The 24,490-nt window shown below is 41.7% G+C and overlaps 1 protein-coding gene across 1 annotated transcript in view; it reads right to left on the reverse strand.

Annotated features, from left to right (window-relative positions):
• The window catches only part of P2RY1 (purinergic receptor P2Y1), a 297,571-nt gene that overhangs the window by 204,809 nt on the left and 68,272 nt on the right, over nucleotides 1-24,490 (reverse strand). The gene's annotated exons all lie outside the window — the stretch shown is intronic.

Raw genomic sequence — 24,490 nt, forward strand, 5'->3', positions numbered from 1 at the left:
TACTTTTTCCAGAGCACTGGATGGTGTTTGGTTCTCTGTGGGATTAATTTAGCTAAGACAGTTCATTGAATCAATGCATTCCCCCAGAGGAGCTTCTACTCACCCTCATTTTCCACTGAATTAAGGAGAGGCAGCATTCCCCTTATTTTTTGTGTATCTTGATCTACCATTGCTCCTTTGATAACTTAACAGCATTTAAATTACAAAACAAATTAAGAAAAAGACTGCCGACAGGCTTCAGCAGAAGCTGTAAAGCTGTTGGGTACAAGCTAAGGACGTGACTGGTTTCTAAAATCCCAAATGATCGTGGTTTTTTCCTAAGGTCCACTGAATCATACTCTGGCATATGGGCCTTGAAAAGCCAGTCTCCACCCAAATTTAGTAACTATTTTGAAGTCATGTGACCTGGATATCTGAATAGAGACATAGCCATTTTTTATTTGTGAATATTAGTAAGCGATTTGTCATATTCCTGTGCTTTATGGATTGGTAAGCACACCTGGAAGCGTTGGTGGTATACGAGGCAGTCACATTACTAACCAAAACACTGCCCAGAATCAAACCTATAATTCTCATAATACATATGACCCTAGTTTAATTCTACATTTATGAATCAGCATAAGCACTAGACTCGAACTCCTTAGAGCTGGGTTTGGGTCCAGGTTTTGCCATGACTAACAGTATGATGTTGGGCGGCCAGCATTACCTCTTCAAGCTTCTGCTTCCTCATTCATGAAATGTAAAGAGTGGTTCACATTATTAGTGAAGACTGTGTGGGGTCTAAATGCTTGCTGTTATTTTGAAGAGATGACCACTGTCTGTTCCACAAAGAAGTATTATGATTTTCAGTGTTCTTGGTTGCAGGCATCAGGAAAACAAAACAAAACAAAACAAAAAAAACTTTGACTCATTTAAGAAAAAGGGAATTTGCTGATTAAGTGTGGGGGTCAGGAGAGTAAGCAGCGGCCAGAGGCTTTGACTTTGTCAACAAGAAAGACCAGGGAGCTATGAAGAGCCAGGTGGCAGGAAGGGCCCTTAACTGTGCCGTCTTCCTTGCACCTAGGCAAGGAGAGAGAAGACCTGGCACATTGAGGATCCATTGTGGGAGGCTGGCACCAAGTCCCACCAAGGTCACACACAAATGGGGGCAAGAGATGGAGCAAGATGGAGCAAGTCGAACTACCCTTCCATCCACAAAACGGCAGATGACCACTGGGAAAATCTTGCTTTATTTAACGACCATTAAGTTCGATACCCTTGTAAGTGTTGACAAAACAATAAAGCGAACCATCTCCTGATATTCTTAATGTCTCTTGACAATCACATTTTAACAATAAGTTTTCTAGCTAAAACTCAAACTAGAAGTGGAAGTGGAAGGCTGCCGCTAACTTCTTCTAGACTTTAGTGATCTCATCTGTTAACTGTGAACAAAGCTGCTTTGTTTGTTAAAAGCTGGACTTGGAAACAGATAAATTTTGAGGATTCCTCACTGCTGTAAGCTCTATAGTTACGTATTAAAGACGTGATAGATATTTTTTCTATACCTTCTATCATGCTTCCCTGTTCTCTCTCTCTTTTTTTTTTTTTTTTTGGACTTTAGATGAAGGTTTATAGAACAAACTAGCTTCTCATTAAACAGTACACATATTGTTTTATGACATTGGTTACCAACCCTATGACATGTCAATGCTCTCCCTTCTTGATCCTGGGTTGCCTATTACCAGCTTTCCTGTCCTCTCCCGTCCTCCGGTCCCCGCCACCGGGCCGGTATGTCCCTTCAGTCTCGTTTTGTTTAATGGGCCTGTCCAACCCTCCACTGAAGGGCGAACCTCAGGAGTGACTTCATTACTCAGCTAAAATGTTGTCTGGGGGCCATACTCTTGGGGCTTCTCCAGTCTCAGGCCAGTCAGTCTGGTCTTTTTTTGTGAGTTAGAATTTTGTTCTACATTTTTTTTCCAGCTCTGTCCAGGACCCTCTATTGTTATCCCTGTCACAGCAGTCAGTGATGGTAGCCTGGCACCATCTAGTTGTAATGGACTCAGTCTGGTGGAGGCTGTGATAGTTGTGGTCCATGAGCCCTTTGGGCTAATCTTTCCCTTGTGTCTTTGGTTTTCTTCATTCTCCCTTGCTTCAGATGGGGTGAGACCAGTGGAGTATCTTAGATGGCCACTCACAGGCTTTTAAGACCTCAGATGCTATTCACTAAAGCAGAATGTAGAACATTTTCTTTATAAACTCTGTTATGCCAATTGCCCTGCTCTCTTTTTGGAGAGGTTAATTCTCCTAAAGGGGGAAAAAATACTGCTTATAATAAATTGATGGTTTTATTGAGTTTCATTGCCTCAATTTATAGATATTCTCTGATGATTAATTCTGTTACATATTTTTTTTTTCTAATAGACTTCCTGGAAAATACTGTTTACATTATACTAAAATGCTAGCAATCATATTTCATTATTCCTCATTGTAGACACTTACATCTCTTTTACTCAGGTCTACTCTGAAGTAAGAATTTTTCAAATTTTTATTATTTGAAAATAGATACCCAAAACTTCTCTTAGAGATGAATCTGTATCTCAGATATCCCAAGAATTTCAAGTTCTTACTGAACTTGCTTTGTTTCTTATTTCATATTTAAGTATTTTGAAACCTTTACATACTGATTCTTTTTGCTCATTTTCCATTAATAACATATCTCTAAAGTCTTGATCATTATGTATGTAGCTTTTCTTTTCCATTCCCACTAGAAATTAATACAGATGAAGGATCATTCATTCAACAAATGTTTACTTAGCAGATACTATCATTACTGTTCCAGACATATAATAACAAACTCATTGCTGTCCAGTCAATTCCAACAAATGGTGATTGTCACGGATCGAATTGTGCCCCCCCAAAAATATGTATCAACTTGGTTAGGCCACGATTCCCAGTATTGTGTGGTTGTCCTCCATTTTGTGATTCTAATTTTACACTCAAAAGGATTAGGGTAGGATTGTAACACCACCCTTACTCAGGTCACCTCCCTCACCCAATGTAAAGGGAGTTTCCCTGGGGTGTGGCCTGCACCACCTTTTATCCCTCAAGGGATAAAAGGAAAGGGAGGTGGGGACCTCATACCACCAAGAAAGCAGCACCAGAAGCAGAGCACATCCTTTGGACACGGGGTCCCTGTGCCTGAGAAGCTCCTTGACCAGGGGAAGATTGAGGACAAGGACCTTCTTCCAGAGCCAACAAAGAAAGTCTTCCCCTAAAGCCAGCACCCTGAATTTGGGCTTGTAACCTACTAGACTGTGAGAAAATTAATTTCTCTTTGTTAAAGCCATCCACTTGTGGTATTTCTGTTATGGCAGCACTAGATGACCAAGTCAGTGACTCACATATGTTAGAGGAGAACTGTACTCCATAGGGTTTTCAATGGCAATAATCTTTTGCAGCACCACGAGGTAGAGTTGAACTGCCAATCTTTTGGTTAGTAGCCAAGCACAAATCGACTTCGACTCATAGTGACCCTATAGGATGGAGAACTGCCCCATAGGGTTTCCAGGGAGCAGCTGGTGGATTCGAACAGCCAACCTTTTGGTTAGCAGCAGAGCTCTTAGCCACTGTGCCACCAGGGCTCCGACTGACAACATCCAACATCTTCTCATTCTCTTTCACGAAAATAAAAGTCAGACAAGAAGTTCGGCAAAACTGTCAGATAAAACCTGGTAAAAGAGTAAAAGATGTTATAGCTACTTGGTGTGCTACCCACTTGCTGGCTCTTGCATAAGTACTGCCAGGTGGCGATGAGTGCATGCGCAGAGCAGAGCAGCGGTGGCCCATCTAACGTCTAATTGGACTTGGCTTACATGTGCTTGGAGGTGTAGTCACTCAGATATTTTTATTTGAAAGAACAAGCAGAGGCCTGCATTCCAAAAAGGAAAAGAAAACAGGCCTTCCTGATCTAGGCACATTCACAAGAAGTTTAAATATATACTAATAGATTGTAGGTCCTTTTTCCAAGGAGTGTGCTTGAACAAGTTAGCTTAGAACAACGTGCTGAATGAGTTAACTGTGCTTCAAGAGACACAATATGAAAAACCCTAAACTGGTCCAACGATTTCTCTCTATGGGTGAGAAACTTCAGCCATGTGAAGTCAAGCAAAACACACAAGACCTTCCTCTCCATTGCTTATGCTATTTCCTTGACTTGGAGTCCACCAAAACCAAAACCAAACCCATTGCCATCCAGTCGATTCCGACTCATAGTGACCCTACAGGGCAGAGTAGAACTGCCCCATAGGGTTTCCAAGGAGTGCCTGGTGAATTTGAACTGCCAACCTTTTGTTAGTAGACATAGCTCTTAACCACTACTCCACCAGGGTTTCCGACTTGGAGTCTATACCCCTTCAATTCCAACTGGCAAACCTTATTTTATACTTTCTCGCTCGGATATTGACTCCCAGGAGCTTTTCTTTTTTCCTCAAACAAACGTCATCTCTGTCTCTCTGTCTCTGTCTCTCTCCTTGTCTCTGTCTGTCTGTCTCTCTAGAACAGCAGAGCACTTGAAATTTCACATATTCCCTCGTTTCATCCTGTATCCAAGGGCAGAACCCTCTTGATCTCACCTTGATGCAACTCTTGCTGCATCTGACAACAGCCCTGCACACTGTGGACACTAATTAAATCGTGACATCACCGAAGTTTACCCCAAAACATATGATCTCCACTAGGTCATTCATGTCAAAATAGCTTGTATTTCGCTTGATTTAATTAAAATGTTCTCTGCAATTTCTTTCACATTCTCGGGATTCCGTATATTCCTTCCCAGTTTTTCATATTACAATATTTTTTCTGCTTCCTTTGGTAATTTTTAATCCAATGCTCTTAAAAAGCATAGCTGTTTAAATTGGCTAATTTGACAGTAAAAGGGGAGATGTTACAAGAAAAGTGGGAAAGTATCAACAGTACCTAATTTGTCCGAGTGCTTTGACTGAGGGGTTGCTGAAAGATCCAACAATCAACGTGCGAGATTGCACACAATTATGATAAATAAATCTGTCTCTCTGTATTTGCTAATGCATTCTCTCTTAATTCTCTGCTTTTTTTTCCATTTTTTTTCATAACCCCCTCAAACTCACACAGAATAGCATAGATCTCAAAATGTCACTTCCACTCTTGTTGCAGGCCCGTTTCTCCAGAAGCTAACACTGAAATGGAGTTTGGCAGACAGAGTTTTTGTTGGACGCCAACACCTTTGGAAAGGGAAGAGCAGGAAGCAGGACTGGACAGAGGGACAAGTCCCATGGCGAGCTCTAGGGTCTATATGGCCCCTTAAAGGTGATCCATGTTGGGGATGCCTGACATGCCTGGGCCTTTGTAATCCTGCCTCATTCAGTGTCTGCTGCCCAGAAAAAGCACGCACTTGGGGAAGCTGGCTCTCCGCAGATGAATCAAACCCTGAAGAAGCTGGCAACTGCAGGAAGAAAGTCTTCCTTGGAGGGTGATTCAGATGACACATCTCAATGTCCACCATGTAGCTCTTCATATAGTACCCTCTCCCCAAAATGGGAACAGAGATTATTTTTTAAGTTTTTGAGACTGAAAAACAGAGGCAAGCAGCAAAATTGTCATCAGCATTCCCCAATAGGCATTCAGGTAAGGAGCCCCACGACTCCCTTGGCAGACATAAACCCATTGCTGTCGAGTCGGTTCCGATTCATAGCGACCCTATATGACAGAGTAGAACTGCCCCATAGGGTTTCCAAGGAGCAGGTGGTGGATTTCAACTGCCAACCTTTTGTTTAGCAGCCAAGTTCTTAACCACGTGCCACCAGAGCCTGCAGGGCTAAGTAAGTAATTTGACCAAAGTCATCCAGCTCCCCAAACCCAGGTCCCCTTGACTTGGAAGCTCATGTTCTTTTCACTTTATGACATGCCTCTCCATTATAGAAATAAAATCCGCCATGAAAAAAATAAAAAAATCCTGATAGCTGACCACACAAGGAGTCCTGGTGGCACAACGGATAAGCCCTCATCTGCTAACGGAAAGGTCTGTAGTTCGAACCTACCCAGAGATCTGGTGATCTGCTCCCATAAAGATCACAGCCTAGGAAACCCTACGGGGGAGCTCTACTCTGTCACATGGAGTCAAATAGAATCGATGGCACCTAACAACAACAATCACAGCCGACGACAGTGCCGTCACATCTGTTAGCATGTTTTTTTTAAGGTTTTTTTTTTTTTTAATTTTTATTGTGCTTTAAGTGAAAGTTTACAAATCAAGTCAGTCCCTCACACAAAAACTTACATACACCTTGCTACATACTCCCAATTGCTCTCCACCTAATAAGACAGCCTGCTCCCTCCCTCCACTCTCTCTTTTCGTGTCCATTTTGCCAGCTTCTAACCCCCTCTATGTTAGCACATTTTATATACACACATTAACTGCACACAGACAGACAGAAGTCACTGCTAAATGACGTGCCTCTTCTTTGCCTAAACAGCCTATTCATGTTTCAAATTTTGTGGGATTTTTTTATTTCTCAGAGAGAAGATTTTATAGTCACAGTATCCAAAAAGCAAATATTTTCAGACAAACTAAAACCCTGGATCTGTAAATTGCCAAGAATGTGGCAAATTCACAAAACCCAGATGGCCAGTGTATTCACACCCCGTTGCTTTCCCGGTGGTGTAAAACTGAACACAACTCTTGGTGTTCTTGGACCTGAGCTAAACTTTCAGGATGCTTCGGTGACAGCTGGCCAAAAAGGCATAATCCGAACTACGTGCACATCAACTTGGACATTATGGGATGTTTCTCACTAATTGAATTTTAACATAGAAAAGCAATAATACTGAATGAGTTGAAACACAGACTTCTACTCACTGATACAATCGGACTTTATTTCTGTAGCCTACCGAAAGTGTACAATGGCACACAAGAGTTTAAAAATAAAGAAAAAGGGGGGAAAATAAGTAGCCAAAGGGAAAAAAAAAAAAGCTATAGTGCAGACAGAGACAGTGGACATGCCACTTACACAACTGACATTTATAAAAGTGAGAGAATTGTCTTCAGCAAGGTTAACTAAAGATGTGAACTGTAATGTCTGCCATAATGGAGAACGCCATTACGGGAATTGCATGCACAAATTGAGTGTGATTGTTTTCACAAGTAGAATTCCAGGGACCAGGTGGGGACATGCTATACCTCACCCTGGAATCATATTTACAGTGAGCCTCATCATTTCTTCATTTTTGTGATTAAAATTAGTGTTAAAGTCCAAAGAGAGCCCAAAACACCACAAGGAGGCAAAGAGAAAGGAAATGGAACCTTTTTGTTCAGAAGGAGCTCTCATCTGGGAGCAGTAACCAGGCTGCCTGGAAACAATCCTCCTGTTGAAGAAAAGTCCCCAAAGGGGCACTGATCTAATACATTTTTACCCTACTGAGAGCAATCTTATCTCTTCAGGCTACTCTAATTGTATTTTTGAATTAAAAAAAAAAATACAATTCAAATAATGCTTCTTGTGTTATCATATATTTGGACTCTTTGCAGGGAGGGTGGATAAAGAAATCTTTCAAAAAGCTCTGAGAGCAGTTACAGAAGTCCACAATTTAGGAAAGGACACAGTTACCCTTCCGCATAACTTTTTATACTTTATTTTCTCTCCCAAAGTACGGAAGTATAGATTTCCCTAATGCCTTGTTTCTTGCGCTACTTCCCAGATCTGTTCTCTTGGCTGTCACTCAACCCTCAATTTGTATGGTCAGCAACATTTGAATGAACTTCTGTGTCTCTCTCATCCTAATTCTAGTTTTCAGGCACTTCTGTCATTTTAACAAAATAAGTGGCTAGCAAAAGATGGATATTAGGGCTTTTGGGTTCTGTCTCTGAAACCACAGGAAACTGGAGATGCTGTCCAAACATTCAATTTTCAGTACTTCATACATGAATTTGGTCAATCTTTTGATTGTTTCCTCCACCATTTGCAGTCATCCCAAACTTTTTTTATCTCACGATTTCCTGAAAGAACCGATGCAACGTGGTAGCCCGTCTCCACACACACAAAGCTTTGAGTAAGTCTTACAAAAGCCTAGGCTCTAGAGAAGATTTTGAATGGTAGCTTTTATCTTAGCAGTTCTGCACATCAGAAACGATAAAAAAGAAATGACTGTCATCACCAAAGGGCTGTGTAAAGTTAGTTAGTTGAGCAAGCCCTTCAGAAACTCCCCATCTCACCCATTCTCTCTAACACCCTTGCTTTTTACTACTCCCAGGGTCCCTATACCTTGCTTGTGAAAACAATAATTTCCATTTACTTTTTCTTACCTTTCGTGTTGTCTTGAATTTAAGTTGTGAATAATTACTATTTGTATGATTTTGCAACATTTTGTTCTCTGTGTTATTTTCCAGGTAGTTAGAAGCTTTTTTAAATCATCATGCAAGTCCTATAACTATAAAAATACAGTGGACAGAGAGAGATGACTTAGGAAGACGATGTTATTCTTTCACAAGCAGTTGCACCAGCATACTCAAGAGGCCTCACACCTGTTCTCCCTAGGCCAGTGGATATGAATGGAACCAACAAGTGAAAGTTGCAGGGATGTAGGCTTGGTCTAAGGAATGAAATTTCTAATAATTAGATCTGACAGACTTATTTTTATTATTATGAACTCTGTCTATGAGTTCCTAGACAGGCACTGGGTGGGAGGTATAATAATAGCCAAGGCAGAGAAGGATCTGATGGGAATCTAAGATTCCTCCCAATCCTGAGATTCTATGGTTTTCTAATTCATCATGGGAACGACGTATAGAATATTTGTGCGAATCATTTATAGAAGTCATGGGGGAAATGCAGAGAGCTGGGTTTTCTGGGTACTCAGTAGCACTTGGACTTCATATGCTGTTTTCCCAGCCCTGGCTCTGTCCTGGCATGAAGTATGGGGACTTAATGCCTCTGTGCTTGTTAGTCATTTGGAAATGATAAGGTAGGAACTCTGAGGTCACAGTCCCTGGAAGAGTGAGCCCAGGGGTCTAGTTTGGCTCTGACCCAAGTTCATTCTCAGCAAGGCATTCTACCTATGTGCATCTCATTTTCCTCACAGGTAAAACAAACAGGATTAGGAGAACCTGTGAGGGTATTCCTGCAATAACACGTTTAAGTCCCGGACACCCAAATAGCTCAGTACTGAAGTCACTACTGAGGCTCACCCTTCAGCCAAAGATTGCTGTTGTTGTTGTTAGGTGCCATCAAGTCGATTCCAACTCATAGCATCCCTACATACAACAGAACGAAACACTGCCCGGCCCTGCACCACCCTCACAACCGTTTTTATGTTTGAGCCCATTGTTGCAGTCACTGTGTCATCCTTGTCACGGAGAATCTTCCTTTTTTTGCTGACCCTCTACCAGGCATAATGTCCTTCTCCAGGGACTGGTCCCTCCAGATAACATGTCCAAAGTAAGCAAGACAAAGTTTCGCCATCCTTGCTTCTAAGGAGCATGCTGGCTGTACTTCTTCCAAGACAGATTTTTCTATTCTTTTGGCAGCCTATGGTGTATTCAATATTCTTCAGCAACATTATAATTCAAAGGGGTCAATTCTTCTTCATTGTTCCTTATTCATTGTCCAGCTTTCACATGTATATGAGGCAATTGAAAACACCATGGCTTGGGTCAGGCACACCTTAGTCTTCAAGGTGACATCTTTGCTTTTTAACACTTTAAAGAGGTCTTTAAAGCCAAAGATTAGACAGGCCCATAAAACAAAATGAGACTAAATGAACACAACAGCCCAGGGGCAAGGACAAGAAGGCAGGAGGGGACAGGAAAGCTAGAAATGGGAAATCCAAGATTGAGCACATCCTGGGTTTGGCAACCAGTGTCACAAAACAATATGTGTTTAACGAGAAACTAATTTGCTCTGTAAATCTTCATCTAAAGTACAATTTTTAAAAATGTAAGAATACATCTCAGGATGGTTGATTAAAAAGCCCTGAGTGAATATGATAAGCACTTGGACTTACAAGTCCCAAACTATTGTTCATTAGACAATAGTTCTCGTACAATAATAATGACAAGAGATATCTTTCCTATCTGGCCTGGGGAAATAGTTGAAGTGTCAGTAGGAAAACAGGGATAAAAAAAAAAAAGGTATTTCCAACAAAAGGTTGTTAACTTCTGTTTAAGGGTCGCTATCTCGTTGCTTCTACGAGCAGGAGACATTTTCAAACATTCAGGCCCTCAGCAACAATTTATTGAGCACCTACAAAGTTCCAGACACTGAGAATAAAACAGTAGATCACACACAAGAAAACACACATTCCTTTCCTGGAGGAGTTCACTGTCTGGGGGGGAAGAACAAACATGCAATAGGCAATAAGAAGCTCATCAGAAGCCACTGCAGCATTAAGATTCAAGACTAAGGAGAAGACAAGTGCTTGGAAAACGTAAATGCCTTGTTCTGGGCCCTCCAAATCAAAAGGCTGGCTGCTGAGGTTTTCTCCTCCCAGTCGCTAGGAGTAAGGATTCAGCACACTGAGTCATCAAGGCTTGAAAGTCAAGGGCAGTGATGCCTTCATTCTCATGGTGCTAAAAGAGCACAGTTAGCTGTCACAGCTTGTCATGAAAACAGGCTGCTGCTCAGCCAGGTTCATCCACTTTGAACGTGATAAGCCACGAAGAGGTTGACACCCAATGACTTCCCTCCGCTCCGTTCCAATCCAGCCAAGAGCCCCAGAGCCACCCAGCATGCGTGCTGTTTGAACAAGACATCCTTCTGCCCGTGACTGGTATTTGCTTTAGCTTTGAGTTTGGAGAATCAGATAAATAGACATCAGTTTTCGGTTTCCCCTTCCTGCTGTCTTCTCTTCCATTCCACTCTCCCAGCCAGGACATGGTCTCTGTTCTTTTTGTGCGTGAGTTAAAGAGGATTAGACAAACTTTGAAAGGCTCCCTTATTTGAAGATTTCAGCTGGGGACTGATGTTCTCTGCCCAGTGGAGGACGCTTGCACAATGAATTGCCTCGTTGTTTTCAGACTGCAGCGACTCAGCAGTAAGTGAGGATAGGATGTCTAGCTGGAAGACTGCAGCCCTTCAGAGGCCCCCGATGGTGAGGCTGGTCCCAATGAACAGAGTCGGTTTGTAATCTCATTCAAAAAGGCTGTTACGAATGCAAAAACAAAGCAGGCATTTCACATGTGCAAAAGGTCACTCATAAAAAGCCCTCGTGAAATTCATATTAATTTAGATTTGATCATTTTCCGTTTAGGACACCAGTATTCTAAGCCAGTACCCTGAAATAAATTAGGAATTAGGAGACTTTTGGAGCCCTGGTGGCGTAGTGGTTAACAGCTCAGTTGCTAATCAAAAGGTCGGCAGTTCAAACCCACCAGCCGCTCCTTGGAAACTCCGTGCGATAGTTCTACTTTGTTCTATAGGGTTGATATGAGTCGGAATCGACTCGTCAGCAATGGGTTTGGGTTTTTTTTGGTTTTTTTCAGGAGACTATTTAGAACCAATCCTATGCTGTATCTATCATGATATAGCCAAGGCAGTTCTGAACTGTCTGTACTGAGGGACGCATTTTTTTTTTACTGTATTTATACCAACGTTGTTTCAGGAGTTACTCTACGTGGCTGAACTATCAGTAAGAAGCCCACCCAGCAACAAGCCTCATTTCTATTTGTGGACAGCACAGCCCACTTAAAATTTTAGTTGACTTGCTAATAATTATGCTGAAATAAAAGCCCCCAGCAGTGCCAGAAGGACTGCCATCAGATCCATGAAAGAACAGGGCTCGATAGACATCTCAGCTGGGGCCGATGCTTCAGTAGCCGCCAGCTCTGAAGCTGACTGGCAGATACTCTTGGCACCGTGTTTGAGCAATGATAGCACAACTGGGGCTAAAGCAGTGCCTTCACAGGCCCCACGATTGCTCAAGCCAGGAAGCCAAACAGAAAGACAAACCCGATGTTTATCCAGGTTTTTCTCTGGCTATCCTCAGAGAAATGGCCTCTACGAATCTGGCCCACGTCAGCCCTTCTCTTTCTGAGTGTATTTAGATGGTGGCAGTAGGCACTTCCAACTCAGACCTTTTCATCGCGTAGAATACTGCCCAAGACTTCAAATCACTTACTTCGGATGTGTCATCAGGAGGGACCGATCACTGAAGAAGGACATCACATTTGGTGCAGTTGAGGTCCAGTGAGGGTGAGGGAAATCCTCAGTGAGATGGAGTGATGCAATGGCCATAACAATGGACTCAAACATGAAGATGGCGCAGAACTGGGCGACATTTTCTTCTGTTACACATGGGGGCGCCATTCGTTGGAGCCAACTTCATGGCAACATACAACAGTTCTGTATAGTCCATTGTCTCCTGGAAATTACCAGATAGGTGCCCTATAGACTCTTCATACTAAATATATCCTGAATTAAACTCCTCCTCTCTCACTCCGGACCTGCTCCCCTTTTTTGTGTGTCCCATATCCCCTTAAATGTCTACACCTGAGGGTTAAATGAGGAATCATCATTGACTCTTCCCTTTTCATCACCCCCATATCTAATCCATCACCAGGCCTTGTCGAGCTGACTTTTTTAATGTCTCCCAAATCTGTCTTTTTTTTTTTTTTCCAGCCTCAGCCAGCAGCTGACATCTGAATTGCTGATTTCCCATATCCACTCAGGGTCCCGTACACGCTAATATATTTCCCAGCTAGACTGATCATTTTAATAAATATTTACTTAAAACCAACAAATGGCTTCCTGTGGTCCTTGAGATAAATCCCCAAATCCTAAGAACGTCCCTTAAAGCTCAGTGGGGGCTTTTCTCTACCCTTATTTTGGGCCATGAATACTCCTTAGCTGTGATAAGCTCAGCTGGTTTCTTTTAGAGTACGGTCTTTCTAGTCTAAAGGTCTCTCACATGCTGTTCTCTCTTTCTGTCCTTAATGTTCTTTCAGTTTCCAACTGAATCTCACTCCCCTTCCAAAAACTCTCTCATCCCATATATTTCCCCTGTCATAACAGTCATCATATTTTATTATAATAGCTCTTCAAACAACTGTTTCTTGCCAATATTCTGTAAACTCCACAAGGGCAGGTTCTAATTTACCACAATTTCCTCTAGCAACTGGAGATATAGTAAAGCCTTAATAAATATTATTTAGAGCATAAACTAATGGGCTTCTTATGCATTTTCATATGCATTTTTATGAAATGAGGAATGTAAATTATAAACAGCTTTTGGAGACCTTACAGAACTTTTCGATTAGGAAATAAAATGTGCCCTTGTTATTATTTATAGAAGGAAATAGTGGCATTTATGTGTTGGGTGGTATTTAAAGGAGAAAATAATAAGGTCATATTTCTATCATCCCCTCAACAGAGGAGCCATCTCTCTGTAAAACACTTATTTGCAGAAAGGAATAACTAAACGAAAATAAGTTATGGCAAGATAAAATTTGGAAATTTTATGTCAGGTTTTTTTTTTTCTTTTCTCCAAATTATCCATGTTGCTTTGCATCTTCCCTCCACTGGATCTAGAGGAAGAAGAGAATGACCTAAGGAAGTAGCAGATGTCCTAGGAGAAAAGGCCAAAATATGGAGCTACAGAAGAGTATAACTCCTGAGCAGAGGCCAGAGAGGACCAGGTAGAGATGCTCCTTCCCTCTGCCTTGGTGGTGGGAAGGTTTTATTACAGTGGTAGAGTTCTCACCTTTCGTATGGGAGACCTTGTTTGATTCCTGACCAACATGGCTCATGTGCAGCTACCGCTTGCTGTCAGTGGAGGCCTGAGTGTTGCTGTGATACCAAACAGGTTTCAGCAAAGCTTCCAAGCTAAGATGGACTAAGAAGAAAGGCCTGAAGGTCTACTTCCCCAAAAAAAAAAAAAATCAGCCAACGAAAGCCCTGTGGATCACAACCGTACAATCTACAACTGATCGTGGTGATGGCACAGGACTGGACAGCATTTCTTTTCATTGCGTTTGGGGTCTTATGGAGTCGGGGAGCTGGTTCAATGGCAGCTAACAACAACAACCCTGGGGAGAAGAAAGAGTCAGCCCTTGAGAAGGAAACAGCTCTGAGTGGAAGGTTGAACCTTAACCATCTATGTTAAACTCTGAATTGACTGAACAATTACCTGGAAGAGACTGTTTTAAGCTAGGAGAGACCGAGTTTCCTGCAAGTGTGAAGACTGGTTGTCATTACAGAGCAGAAATAAGGATTTGAGCAAGTTGGGTCCAGTTCTGGGGAAACCAAAGAGCATTACATTTCTGCTCACCCGAGCCATAATGTAGAAGTGTAAACCTCATGCAAAGTGAAATCAAATCCTTAGTCTTCCTCAACACAATATTAGTGTACTGTCTCTCTTCTGGCTGAGTTATCTGAGTATAATAGCTAGTTCTCAGCCACCTAATTGACTTAAGAAAGAAAAGTTTCAGTTTCAGCTGTGAATCCTTAACTTTTCCAAATGTCATTTTACTTAAAATATTATTAAGAATGGTCTAGCATTGCAAGGAAGCCCAATGAAACCCCCAAACAAAAGGTTAGCAGTTTTTTTCCTTACTCTTGATATAAGACATCTTTGTTTCCTTTTTCTTCCTTTCAGCTGTACCTCCATCTTCCTTCACAACCCATCTCTCTCAGTCTCCACTTTTAGCTGTCCTTCGTTAGAGGAAGAGGAAGAGGAAGGAAGAGGTAAAAGAGGAGAAGGAGGATGTGAAGAGGGACATGAAGGAGGAGGAGAAGGAGGACGTGAGGAGGAAGAGAAGGAGGAAAAAGAGAACCTGAAGGAGAAGGAGAAGGAGAGGAGGAGGAGAAAGAGAAGAAGGAGGACACGAAGAAGGAGGAGAAGAAGAAAAATTAAAACTGAAAGAAATTGAAAGTTTCAATCCCTTGATATTCTCTTCTAAAGGCAAGTGAGCTTTAAAAACATTGACTGGGCATATAAAACAGGGGTTGGAAAAGGAAGAATTAAGATAAAACAGGAATGATGGTATATAAAATGTGACTTGAGGAAAAAAAATTTCTCCTTGCCTACATAGAACTGGCTGATGTAATGTTCTTTGGTCAGTATTTGAAATAGGTGTAATTAGAGGTATTGGTAACAGAATAGTAGCAACATATTAGTATTGCATTTCTCTAGAAAACTAAACTCAGGGTAGAAAGTAAAACTCTTGAAATCGGCACTCTTGAGTAAAATTTCTCAACGGAGTCACTTTACCACCTACGTAGTAAAGGGAGTTCCCCTCTCCTCCCCACATGCTACATTTGCTAGAATTTCCAAAGGCCTCTGTAAACTCAGCATTGTGAGAAACTTTTCTTAGAGAATCAGTAAACAATACCACATTGACATGAATGCATTAGAAAAATTGAACGTAACTAAGATCTCCTAATAAAGATAAGCATCATTATTTAGCATCATTTTCATGGCTGCATTGTGTTCCACTACATGGAAGTGCCAGAATTTGTTTAATCAATCCCTATTGGATATTTCTACTGTCGAAGCATTCAGAAACTCAAACTACACTTCCTTTAATTAAGTACCCTTGATGTATTCATTTTACAGGGGGCTAAAATATGTATTTTTCTCCAGGGACCTAACAATGAAATAATTTTCAAGGGAAAATACTACATGCCATCCGTTGGTGATAGGGCCTTTGTAATTTTAGAACATTCTTTAAAACAATGAAGAACTTTATTGGGAAAAAGTTTACTATAAAAGTTTTAACTTGGTTAAAAATAGATTTTTATGCTGAAAGGGAAGAAGAAAAATTGTTTCTTTAGCATTTAAAATATACAGAGTTCATCTTTTATAACCTCATTCATACCTCCAAATTTCAACTTCTAGAGATAATTTTGGAGTCAATAAATAGTGAAATGCCAGTTTCCAAAGAAACATGTGGAATACCCATCCAAAATGAAAAATTATCTGCTATCAAGTGTATTAAACACTGATCAACACATTACAGGTTGAGTTTAATTTTTAAAACTAATTTATCAAGTCTATCTTTTTTCTCTCAGCTAGTAGTCCAGTGCTTAACTGTTTGCACTATCCAGGGACTCCCCCAAATTTCTGGCCCACCCAAAGGTACCTCGGAAGACAGGTCTGGCTATCTGCTTCCAAAAGATCTCAGACAAGCCTACAGAGAGGTTCTACTCTGCACACATGGGGTCCTCATGCAACTAGCAACAACAACAACATCCTTTTCCTTACTGTCAGGTTTATGTAAAGCATGGGTACTAATCACCAACATATTATACCGATTTCATGCACGTGACAACTATTCCAGCTTTTTTAAAGCATCAAGATACCTATCTCTTTGATCGCATCAGTCACTGGAGAAGCATAATGAAATTATCTTTAAATGTAGGATGATTACACTTAAAAGACAATGAAAGTACAATTACAATCAAATAGGTTAATTTTCGTAGAGAGAAGAAAAATTACAGAATTGCCTTAGAAGCAAAATTACAAAATTTCCTTTTCGTAGCCATTTTGGATAAAAACTATTCTGTATAGTTTTTTTTATATACTTTATTCACATTTATTTTAGAATCGACATCCTATGTAATTCATAGTCAAAACCAACCAAACCAAACCCGTTGCCACTGAGTGGATTCTGACTCATAGTGACCCTACAGGACAGAGTAGAACTGCCCCATAGGGTTTCCAAAGAGCAGCTGGTGGATTCGAACTGCCCACCTTTTGGCTAGCAACCGTAGCACTTAACCACTACTCCTCCAGGGTTTCCATAAGCCATAGTAGCTGTGTATAAACAGTCTAATTGATGGTTGATTAACTTTCAGCCTAAAGTCTTAAAGCTGTAATATCATTATAAAAAACCCAGGGCTGTCGAGTCGATTCCGACTCATAGCAACCCTATAGGACAGAGTAGAACCGCCCCATAGAGTTTCCAAGGAGCGCCTGGCGGATTCGAACTGCCAACCCTTTGGTTCGCAGCTGTAGCACTTAACCACTATGCCACCAGGGTTTCCAATATCATTATATGTGATGGCAAATATAGTCCAGTTACCCGCACAGCATGTAGAACAGAATGTATACTCATGTTACCACAAGCAAAATTATGAGACTGTACATTCTTCGAGGACAGACATGCGACCTGCCCATACCTGAAGGCCTTCAGCATCTCACAGAGTATCATGTATACACTGTGCCTGTAGAAAATCATATGGGAAGTATCAGAGGAAAACGTGGCTCTCTGGTTCCATCAGGCAGATTATAGCAGCAACTGTGCTGCAGATCCTTCAGGTATCAACCACCAAGCCTGCCTTGGGGAATCATATGAAGCTGATCCCCACTAAGAAGGACCAGAGAGGGTGGTCATCATAAATGAGGCTGGAGTATTGAGAGCAAAGATGTATCAAGTGAATTTCAAAGTTCTAAATTTTTAAATGCATCATGCCTTTACCTGGAAAAGTAGGGTAAGAGTTACGGTTCTCGGAAGTTTATACTTTCTGAAAATTAAATAATGGCAAAGAAAAGTAAGATTCTGCTGTTGATCTTCTCTCTTCTGATATATTCTTAAAGCAGGACTCTAGAGCTTTAGGCTCATCTGGGATAGAACAATGAGTCCCTCAGTCTCCACAGCTTCCACATAAAGCCAGATTGGGAAGGCTTACAAAAGACCAGCTTCTTTGGGAGGCTCTCAGAACCTCCATGTCTGGCAGGGCCAAGAAACACAGCGCGGCAGCTCATCTTGTGATATTTTGGCTTCTCCACTCCGACCACCAGCCAGAAACTGGGGTGGGAAAAAGAATTGACATCAGTAGAAACATTTCCAATTTTTAAAAAATATGAGGTCCTACTTAACCAAAAACATGGTGGTGAGGTGAAGGGTGAGAAATAAATGTTACAAATTATATCTTGATTTTGGCAGCAAAATCACATAACAGACTTTATGTCCCATGAGAGCAATAGCCATGTCTGCTACTACTCCTATTTTTCCTCTAAAACCTGGTAGAGGGCTTGTACACTTACTATGTGCTCAGTAAATATTTGTGGAAAGAACGATTGGATACCAAAAAGACTAAACTATTTGCAGTGTGGCTGAATGCTAGAGATAGTCAAAGCCAGGCCTTTATCCTATTTATTTTTCTTCAAGTGAAAAGCATTACACACTGAATTTAATCAAAATAAGAGGTTTAGAACAACTATTATTAGCAAGCTGCATCATTCAGGCATGGTATATGCTTTCCAGACGTGCATAAGGAGAAGAAACAGAGAAGATCCCTCACCGGCCAGTGTTGGCGCCCATGGAATCCTGGCCTGCATTTCTACCACACAACACCACCAGGAAGATTTTCCCTTTGGGTTCAGCTTAGAAACTTCACCGACAGGCGACATAATGAAAGAAGATGGAAAATGACGTAGGAAAGATCCTCTTAGATATGGTTAAAGAGGACAAAGAAGTTGGAATTTGGAGCAAGAATTTCGCAGCTTCACCCATTTGTTTGTGGGCATTCGCCATTTTATGAGTACACCTTGTGCAAGTAGAGACTGCAAAGATATGCAGACACCAACTCTCTCCTTAAATATCTTTTATTCTGGCAACCACTTTACCAGCTCTCTGTTTCTTACTGTAATTTCTTCTGTTCGAAATACAATTTATTTTACTAAAAATGTTAATATTTCATTATGGTGTATATTTCTGTATATTTTATACAATTTAATGATGTTACAGTTACCCACATTATAATGATTAACACTTATTTTATGAAACACCTTCTTTTCTATCCTGACTTCTATTTCAATTACTATTTTTATGGTCAAGTATTTTAAAGAAGATTACAATTATCAGGACATTCTACTCCTAAATATCCCTAAATTAAAAAGAAAAAAAAAAACAATATTCTTCTTTAAAAAAGAGATTCTTCCACCATTTTTAAAATAATTATCACTTTTAACATACTTAAGAAGCATTCCCAATCCATATTCAGATTTCCCCATTTGGCCTCAAATATTCTTTACAACCAGCTATGTTTTCAATTGCCTGCCTTGAAACCCCCACCACATTCACACCTGGCTTCGCATGGCGCGTGGACACACACATACACACAGACAAAAATTCCTGTCAATCTTTAGTCCCTGTCTTTCTTCAGGTTATAAATATAGCGATACTACGAAGTCTGTGTCTTTCCTGTCGTCTTCTCCCAGCCTTCTTCCTCCCAAACCCACCACTTCCTGCTCAGCCTCCCCAGGACAGCCTAAAAAGATGCAGGTGGTCAGTCTTAGAATTAAAAACACATTTCTGAACACACTGTTCCAGGGAAGCACTTTTCTGCTCCCAGCCCAGTCTTAGGATTTGGATTGCTTTAACTATTACAACAGCCCTCAAAGAAGCACTTGTACAATTCGGAAGAAAACTTCCCTTGATTTTTGGCTGTATTTTTGTACTCCAGGAAGCACACAGGAAGGGCAAACAGCCCTCACTAGCATCTGGCACAGATAACCAGAAGCTGGGTGAGTGTCCCCAGAAAGCCCAGGCCTGCTTTCATTTCCAACCTTCTGTAATCCCTTCCCGCCTAATTCTAGTTTCTAGAGCACCCTGCAGATACATTTGGCTCATACAGAAAATTTCCAGCCATTAAGGGTATGTACATGAAAGGAGAACTGATGTCTTTGAATTATGGTGCTGGCGAAGAATAGTGAATATACCATGGACTGCCAAAAGAATGAACAAATCTGTCTAGGAAGAAGTAAAACCGGAATGCTCCTTAGAAGCACTAATGGTGAGACCATCTCACTTACTTTGGACATGTTATCAGGAGGGTCCAGTCCCTAAAGGAGGACATCATACTTGGTAAAGTAGAGGGTCAGCAAAAAAGAGGAAGACCCTCAGCAAGATGGATTGACGCAGTGGCCGCAACAATAGGCTCAAGTATGACAACGATTGTGAGGATGACACAGGATGGGGCAGTGTTTCCTTCTGTCGTACACAGGGTCGCTATGAGTTGGAACCGACCCAGCAGCAACAACACCACCAACATGTGAAAGCTGAGTCACAGGCCCACACAAGAACACACAGGACACACACACACTTTCTAAGGCAGAGGCAAACCCTGGTTCTGAACTCCAGGACTTTGACTGACACTGGAGAACCAAAAATTAGATAGGCAGAGGCGAGCATTTTTTCATTTCCTTTTCGCATTTATCAGAGGATGTTTTGTGCAACAATTTCAGTCATAAACAGCCGCACTTACTTTTAAAATTACCTATTAGTAGCAGAGAGTGCTTAATTCACAGGACCCAACCTGCAATCCTTTTATCCTTCAGAATATAATGCTGGGTGATTTCTCCAGGAAACTGCCCCAATTACACCTATCCCTTATTATGGGAGCTGGAGTGCTGACAGAGGTGAGGGGACAAGGAAGGGCAAAGACGAGGCAGAAGGGGTTCCAAAGCACAGCATAGAAAAGGTCACTGACTCAGTGCTCCCTGTGAGCCCAGTCGCTATGGAGACATGTTCCAAACAGTCTGTGTTTTCAAGTCACTAGGTTTTTCTAAACGTTTCCTGAAGCAATCCTGTTTTCAGACTTGCTTTTTCTGCCAGCCACATTCTCCTAGGTAGTGTCTTATGTTGTCCTAGATGATGTTTAAGGAATTCCAACAATTAGGGCCACTCTACTCTCTAGAAGAGTCCCTGGATAAGCAAACGGTTAAAGCGTCCGGCTGCTAACTGAATGATCTGCAGTTGGAGTCCACCTAGAGATGCCATGGAAGAAAGACCTGGCCATCTACTTTCTGAGCGATCAGCCATTAAAAACCCTGTGGAGCACAGTTCTACTCTGACACATATGGGGTCGCCATGAGTCAGAATCAACTTGATGGCAACTGGTTTGGTTTTTGTTTGTTACCCTATAGGGTACGTTTGTGAAATTAGAAAGAGGAGTTCTTTCTGGGGAGAAGAATTTTTTTTTTAAAGTGGGACCTCTGGGCATATGCAGTCCTTCCCAAGATGTGACCAGACATCAGAAGCACCTTTATGCAAAGAAAAAAGGCTTCTCTTCCGCCCAATGGAAGCAACCATTCCAGGACAAAAGACACGGTGAGCAAAGTGTGGGCTGTGCTCCAGTCCCAATTCTCTCAGTAGCTGAGTGCTGTACATGGGCTGCATGACCTTACTTCCTGACTTAGCAGTCTTGCACCAAATTCCTAATGGATCAAATTCCTACTGGTGCTGGGCTTTTGTATAAACCTGGGTTTCAGTATGCAGTATAATTCTCTCTTGGTACTTTTGTCACACCTATAGCACTACGGGAAACGCTGGTGGCGTAGTGGTTAAGTGCTACAACTGCTAACCACAGGGTCAGCAGCTGGAGTCTGCCAGGCGCTCCTTGGAAACTCTGTGGGGCAGTTCTACTCTGTACTATAGGGTCGCTATGAGTCGGAATCGACTCAGCCACACTGGGTTTGGTTTTTCTTGTTTTTATAGCACTACCGAGGTCCCTAGGTGGTGCAAAGAGTTTGCACTACTACTGACCTAAAAGGAGGGCAGTTCAAACCCACCCAGCAAGTGCTATGGAAGGAAGGCCTGGCAATCTGCTTCTATACAGATTTCAGCCAAGAAAACCCTATGGGACAGTTTTACTCCTCACACACAGGGTCACCATGAGTCAGAAGTGACTCAACCACAAGGGGCTTCGCTTTTTGGTTTTATAGCCCTACTGTTTATGCCTGTATCAGCAATTAGGCTTCCAAACTATTCACCGGTGGGTTCTTAAAAGCTTGTGAGTGGCCATCTAAGACACATCTATTGGTACCATCCTACTTGGAGCAAAGGAGAATGAAGAAAACCAAAGACACAAGGAAAATACTAGCCCAAAGGACTAAAGGACCAAATGAACCAGAGACTCCACCAGCCTGAAATTAGGAGAACTAGATGGTGCCCGGCTACCACCAATCACCACTCTGATAGGGAACAGAGCAGAGGGTCCTAGGCAGGGCAGGAGAAAAAAACGTAAAACAGAATTCAAATTCATATAAAAAGACCAGACTTAATAGACTAAGAGAGACTGGAGGAACCCCCAAAACTATGGCCCCCAGACATTGTGTTAACCCAGAACTGAAACCATTCCCGAAGGCTACGCTTCAGACCAAGATTAGACAGGACTATAAAACAAAAAATAATAACGTGAGGAGTGTGCTTCTTAGTTTGATCAGGTATACTAGACCAAATGGGCAGCTCCTGTTCAAAAGCAGGATGAGAAGGCAGAAAAGGACAGGAACTGGTCGAATGGACACAGGGAACCTGGGGTGAAAAGGGGGACAGGATGGTCACATTGTGGGGATTGTAACCTATGTCACAAAACAATATGTGTATAAATTTTTGAATGAGAAATTAACTTGAGACATAAAAAGAAAAAAAATATTAAAAAAAAACAAAAACTATTCAAATCAAAAAAAAAAAAAAGAAAAGAAAATGAGAGCACAGGCAAGTTACAAAGGAGGTAGGAAAGCATGCCCAGGTGGATGGGGATGGAAGCTCCATGGAGCCTTCAGGAAAAACGGGACAGTGTTCACTCTACTGGTCTGGCTGATGGCCATGAGAGAAAAGATGCACTGTACATACAATTCACCACATAACCAGAGCTCTTTGCAAGTATATGCATTTCCGAGATGAAAAGCAATAATGCAAATTGCACTGTTTGAGAATAAAGAGTGCCAGAAGCACTACACCCAACCAGCCTCACATTTACATGCAGACCCCACCTCCTTCAGGAAATGAAAACTCACCTTGCAGGTCACACATCCTCTACTGTAAAACTGTATTGTCAACTCCTGGTTAATATGCTAAGTCGCTACAATTCTAAGCAATTAGAAAGCAGATATCCAAGTCTAACTGTCCGGTGGGTGGAGTCAGCATAAATCTTACTTGAAAACTCTTTTCTGATATATAATGGAGAAGATTGCATGGGATATATTTCTACTTCAGGGTACAAAATGATAGCTAACGTACTATCGTCATTCCACCATTGTGAAAAAATATATTTAAAACTTTTGGATGATGTCAAGACAAGAGAATAACTGCTATTTTTATTTTTAAAAAATCCTGTCTTAACAACTGAAATAGCATCTCATCCCACACTTTGGGGAGGTTTTTCGAAAAATTTTAGAGAAAGGAAGTCATTTGACCACACTGGCTCCCAGAACAGCAACTAACCTCAAATCTTTGCTGATGTGGAAATAGAAGGCCCTGTGTTGTTAATCCATCTTCTTACCTCTTAAGTCTAGTGCCCCATGCAAATGCTAAGGGCAGAAATAGAAAGTTGTTAACTCAACAAAATTTAAATTTACTTCCGAAGAATGAGTCAAAGACTTCACTGTTTGAAGCCTGTGTTATTTGGACTTGTAAGCCCTAAATCCATTAAAACGTAATGTGCGTTTCTGTAATTTGGGCTAAAAGAGACGAAGAGTAACATGAAGAAACCCAAAACCCTTTCAAAGTCCCTGAGTACTGGGTAAGGCCTGCCCCTGCCTCTGATGACATTCTACACCACTCAGACAACTTATCGCATGGTGGTCAGTCCAAGGCGCTCTGGGCATTTCAGGATAAAATACAACCTATGACACACCTCGCCCCAGGATTCGAAAAAACTTGGACGCCTACAGGGATCAGACAGAAACATGAGTGAAGCAAGCTGAGGGTTTGCCTATTAAAAATGCAGAAATAGTTTTTGTTTCCCTGAAGAAACACAGCCTCCTATTTCTCTTGATACAGTTGCATTGGCATGGCATGGTATTTGGTGTTCCGCTATTGGTACAGATACCAGCAGCAGAGAAATATTTCCAATGCTAAAAAAAAAAAAAAAAAGCAAAACAACACCTGGCTGTGCAGGTCTGATAACAATTGGTACTGTTACTCAGCCCCAGTGTGAGGGAGGCGAACGGAGCGATGACATTTCCGGTGTCCTAGAAAGCTCACGCCCCATCTCGTGGGGGCAGCTGCTTCTCCACCCAGGCTATCGCTGTTGAAAGGCGACGTGTCAACGCATTGCCCCATCTTCGGATTTTTAATTAGAAGTTGGAAACCCAGATGTTTAGGTAAACCCTTCCAATTCCAAAATAATCGCTTAACTTCTCTAAAGTTAGAGCAGCGTTTAAAGCGCTCCCAAGGGTTTGTGATTCTCTGACTTAGAGCTTGCGGTTGTTTTTCAGCGTTCAATGTCTCTGTCACGGCCTCAGGCCGGACGTGCCCTATTTTGGCTTTGTGTGTCTGTTCTGGGTATGTGTGGCCTCGGGACAGACGTGCCCTATTTTGGCTTTGTGTGTCTGTTCTGTGTAGGAACTTACACTCCAGATCACTGGGTGAAGGAGTTCCTTAGTGTTTCTCCACTGGAACAAAAAATTTGTCTACGCTGGTAATAGTTGCTACCGGCATTCCTGGAAGACAGAAGAGCCACATTTAAGGAAGAGGACCACGCAGATTGGCAGACAGGACAGTCGCCTGTTAAAGACATGGCTCAGGCCCAGAACCCAC

The sequence above is a fragment of the Elephas maximus genome, chromosome 23, assembly GCF_024166365.1.
Source record: "Elephas maximus indicus isolate mEleMax1 chromosome 23, mEleMax1 primary haplotype, whole genome shotgun sequence".
Classification (NCBI taxonomy): Eukaryota; Metazoa; Chordata; class Mammalia; order Proboscidea; family Elephantidae; genus Elephas; species Elephas maximus.